The sequence below is a fragment of the Poecilia latipinna genome, unplaced genomic scaffold (assembly GCF_001443285.1).
Source record: "Poecilia latipinna isolate Pla-1442-1.1 unplaced genomic scaffold, P_latipinna-1.0 Scaffold802, whole genome shotgun sequence".
Lineage (NCBI taxonomy): Eukaryota > Metazoa > Chordata > Actinopteri > Cyprinodontiformes > Poeciliidae > Poecilia > Poecilia latipinna.
Genome location: NW_015113418.1, coordinates 93,415 through 98,584, shown reverse-complemented (window position 1 = coordinate 98,584; position 5,170 = coordinate 93,415). Strand labels below are relative to the sequence as shown.

Sequence of the window (5,170 nt, the reverse complement as noted above, 5' to 3'; positions counted from 1 at the left end):
TTATTATTATTATTATTATTATTATTATCAATGCGTCCTAATAATAATAATAATAATAATAATAATAATAATAATAATAATAATACGAATTAAAAATAATAACAAAGGCATGTTGGACCATGATAACCGGTGCTCCATCTTAAATATCCGTTTTTTTTTTAATTCAGAGGGCTGCAGATTTAGAACAGAAGCGCATTGTGATTTTATGTTTTAAGACTTTCTATAATTTCTATTACTATATTATTTTATATCTTTGTTGTTGATTCTAGACTCAGTTAAACTAGTTTTGTCTGCAGCAGAAGGCTTGGCAGACATTTATCACCGTTCGATTACTTTTATTGGACTTTTTGTGTTTTAGATTAATTTTGCTACTCTACAGTTTGAATGCTCCACTTCGTCTGACTGTATTTTTGTTGTTTTGCGAATTAAATATATCCTAGTTTATAAGTATTTCTTTGAGTTGACCATAACATGCAGACAGGCGCAGTCGAAAACCTTAACGTCCCACATACTGTCAAACTATTTTTGCATAAACCTTTTGACACGTTTCATTGTCCGAAGCAAACCTGCTTTGTTCGTCGGCAGTTATTACAAAAACTTGACATGTACTCTATTCTTTTGTGTAAATATCGGTTATTTACCTGGAAATAATTTCAATTGTCCAAATACTTAAACGGCATCCCATGTATAGTAAATACACGTTATCTAATTTAAGATAAGTAAATTAGTGAATAGTTTGCCGTCTGCGCAAAGTAGCAGTGAAACCACCAATATGTGATATAATATGTGAAGACATAAGGTGCGGAACAGCGCACCACAGCGCATCAGAAGCACACGACTCTCCGCAAGTTACCTGAGGAGAATTTGGACGTTGGGTATTTTCTCAGAGTTATTTCACATAGAGTGTAACATGAATACAGCGAGGCCTCTCGCAACCTACTCTCACGGAGCTCACCGATCATCCTATGTTCCGAGCTGCAGAAACACAGTACCTGCATCCCAGCCGCTTGCAATTATTCGAGGTTTTTACACCAACTCTTTGACAAACTTCTACCATGTAAGAATATACTATTTAGAGACTGACACAGGCAATGGGTAAAAAAAAAGAAAGAAAAGAAAAAGAAAACAATTGTCTTCGCTGCTCATTTACGTGCTGCAGCTTTATGAATCAATGCTCAGTTTCCGTAATCACATCCTCAAAACCAGTCCTGAAGAGCAAACATCAAAATCCACAACAAAGTTCGACTTTTCTTTTTGTTTCGCAATTTTAGTGTTTGATAGCGATTGATCAATATTATTTGTGAGAAGATGTGTTTCTTCTAACAACCATAAATATTAGAGCAGTCATTTCACAGGAAGGGGTAAAAAAGATTTTAATCGAATGTTATGGACCACAGTGTGGGGAAATACTACCGTAGAGTAATATGTATGATTAAAACACCAGCGCCACCTAGTCCTACTCCGTCCATGGAAATGAGCCAAAATATTGTTTCTGACACCACAGTGAAGAGCAAGAACACGAAGCTCTGCCCTCTTTTCTGCTGCTGTCATTATTATGGGATGGGTCGAGCTAATCTGGTAATACTTCGGTTTACACTGATGCTGTGGGCGAGGAGACAGACGGGGATGTCTGCCTTACAAATATGACCATCCATCCATCCATCCATCCATCCATCCATCCATCCATCCATCCATCCATCCATCCATCCATCCTAAACATTAACATTTACACTACTACTACTACTACTACTACTAATAATAATAATAATAATAATAATAATAATAATAATAATAATAATAATAATAATAATAATAATAATAAATAAATAAATAAATAAATAAATAAATAAATAAATACATACATACATACATACATACATACATACATACATACATACATACATACATACATACATACATATCCTGACTTGTCTGCCTGGGATTTTTTTTTCACAATAAGAGCATATGATCTAATGTTCAGCATCCTGTGCTATTCTCTTCGCACCAGCTACTTTTAAACCCAAACATCACACACCACGGTGAATTATGGTGAGTAAATTATGTTTACTCCCGCCCACATCTCACTCTGCTGGCAGGCTGAAAATGGAACCTCACACATGTCTTCAATTTAAAAGCCAAGGGGGAAAAAGTTCTGATTAAAGGCGAAGATGAACGGAACCAGAGATACTGGATGTTGAAACGAATAACGACGGCAACCTCCATTGCAGGAAGCATCCAAGGAAAAATGCATGGTGAGAAAAAAGAGGAATAAAACTATAGTAGTAGTTAGTTGGGATGGCACAAAGAAGAAGCAAACGTAATTTAATGAAATTAAATCACCAGTGCGAAGAAATTAAGCAAAATGTCTGAACAATCAAAGTCACACTAATTGTTCCGGGACAGGCCGACGCAGGACACATTTCATCTAAAGTCAGGGGCCTTCCTGTGCTCGTGAACGTGTGACTCAAAGCGCTATTATCAGTAAAGTCATTCTTGTCCAGTTTGATAGGTTTGTTCAGTCTGAGCTAAATACAGAGTTTTTCTTTTGCCAACAGATCCTTTGCGTGAGATTTCATTACTGGTGAGGGCTTCTCGGTGCGCTAAATTTCAACAAATCTTACTTTAATAGGTCACCACAGTAATTCACGAACAAGAGGTGATTAAGTAAGCGGAGCAAGTCGGAAATAGGAAAGACCACGAGTATTAATCAGGAGTAGGGAGAAAAGATTAAAAAAAGAACTGTGTGAATAATGGCGGGGGGTGAAGGGGATGTCAGTAACACAGGAATAACTGTGGAGGAACAGAGGGAAGGTAAAAGAGGTGTCGGTGGAAGCAGCAGCACTTCATCCTGTCTTCTTCCGCCTCAGTCTGCTGTATCATCGGTCCATCGGCCGTCATTTTCCCTCACCTTCTTCCCACAGCGCTGGGACACATGATTTATCGGGGCTGGTGCCATAAACAACAGAACTCCTTCACAAAATCACAATGGCAGCCGCACGCTGACATCCTGCCTCACTATAAATTAGGAGAAGTAGCTGGCTGGGAGGGAAAAAAATGAGAGAGAGGAGAGGGAGAGGGAGTGGACAAATTCAAGCGGATAAAGAGATGTAGACGCAAACAGGAGTTGATGGGAGAAAGATGGAGAAGAACATTCAAGTGCTTCTGAAGATAGAAACAGCCATCGGCTAACATCACAGTTGTTCCCACTTCCCTCCCTCATTGTACGCTGCACGGCTGTATCTCTCCAACCTATAAACAATGGCTGATGATGATGGGTGGGGGGCGTGATGTGTAAACAACACGACAGCCACATGCACCATGAGAAAACACGGCGAAAGATGAGGATTTGGGGGCATATTTACCACGGTGTTAAAACAGCCTGTGATTCACTGAGTGGGAAGCGGGCGTAGGCGGCGCGGCGTATAGGAGGAAGAAGTGGGCTTTCCCCCCATGCAGTCCCCTTCCTTCCGCAATACTCACGGCGTCCACAGCGACCCGTAAGACACACACCCGTCCAAATTTGTTTTATTGCAGCCTCCTTCTCTCTTTTCTCCTGCTCTCTCTCTCTCTCTCTCTCTCTCTCTCTCTCTCAGTCTGTTGGCGTTTCCCGGTGTCTTCTCTTCTCCGGTCTCTCTCTCTCTCTCGCCCTCTCTCTTCTTTCCTTTCTCTCCACTCTCTGCTGATACAAGGGGCTTCTTTAAAGGACAGTTGACTTTTCCACGTCAGACACACACGCACACTTGGAGAAGAGCGACGTTCTCTCCGTTATATTTCTGACGAATCCATATCGGTTCTGCAACCCCTGCATTAATTATTTAATGAAGCACGTGACGCTTTGGCCGTGGCGGGGGTCTGGGTGGGGTGCTTGTTTGAGGGGGGCAACCATGAGTTCTGGGACCCACGCGGGCCCGTGCGTTTAGCTTGGAACAAAAATGACGAGAAAACAATAGTAGGTCGCTGAGCTGACTTTTTGGTTCCTCATTTCAGGAGTTAGTTCAGTAAAGACCAGCAGGACCAGGCCCATGCACACAGAAAGTGACAACAAATGAAAAAGGAAATTCTCAATGCTGTGTTCGTTTGTAAAGATAAGTGCAGACATCACAATCTTCACTGTCATCTTTTTCAGCTTACCATCTCGCAGCCGAGCAGGAGAATCCAGAGATCGTCCTGTCAGAGCCCAATTTAATGGATGTTTCCAGCAACAATAAGCTGCTGGGCTTCTCAGCAGGAGATTGGTTCTTTTTCTTTCTTTTTTTTTTTTTTCGAAACCAAATATTTTTTATTGCTAAAATGTTCAAGAAAACGAAAAACCTTTCAGAACACAAACTCAAACAAATCACATCAAAGTGTATAATAACTTGAACCATCAGGACCTGACAAGAGCTGCGGGAAGAAAATAACGGTCTAATTTTCCAAACCAAAAATAACATTACCTTTAATTGTTATTAGGAAATTCGGCATGTTCATAATTTGATGTTATATGTTGAAATAAATCACACTGCCTTGTTTGAAAGAAAATATCCCACAAGATCGAGTTTCCAATAAGAATAATTCCTACAGAGGTGCGTGTTTTGGGAGAGAAGACAGAGGGTCGGGCAGGTAGCGGGCAGCTAGAGAGCTGCAAAAAGCAGCAGTTCAGCCGAGGAGAAAGTGAAACAAAGACATATTGTCAGATTAACACAGAGAGAGGGACACCGAGGAGTCTGGGGGACCCAGAGGCCGTGTGGGGCGCCAACAATAGAACCTTGGATTCCTTCTGGCGCTGAAGCCACTGAGAGCGGAACAATAGAGCGCAAAGAAAAAATGTCGTCACTGAGAGGTTCAACATGTGAGCCTGTGCTGGTTCTAGAGTAACAAACCGTTCAAGGTCAAAGCAACGGAAAATTATAAGAACTGAAAATCTAAAAGTGTCATGCAATTCTGCTTCGGTCATCCTAAGTTAGCCCTGCGTGTAGTGAACCAAATATGAGCCACGTGAACAATGAAGGCTAACATTGATGAAGAAAAAATGCTGTTCTTTTAGATTTGATCTTCTGCCTTGTGTAAATATTTCACATATCTGCACATTTATCAAGTTGTGGAAAATGAAAAAGAATGAAAACAGAAAGAGTGATTCTAGGCTAACATGCTCATATGAATTTTAGTGTTATATATATATATATATATATAT

General features: G+C 40.5%; 1 protein-coding gene across 5 annotated transcripts in view; it reads right to left on the bottom strand.

The window, feature by feature from the left end:
- The window catches only part of hoxb3a (homeobox B3a), a 100,192-nt gene that overhangs the window by 37,325 nt on the left and 57,697 nt on the right, over window positions 1-5,170 (bottom strand). Inside the window, exon 1 of one of the 5 annotated variants that reach the window (XM_015047005.1) lies at window positions 3,363-3,493. The exons of the other annotated variants lie outside the window; for them this stretch is intronic. The gene's annotated coding sequence lies outside the window, so the exon portion shown is untranslated. Of the gene's footprint in view, window positions 1-3,362; window positions 3,494-5,170 lie in introns of those variants that run through there. 5 annotated transcript variants of the gene reach the window in all.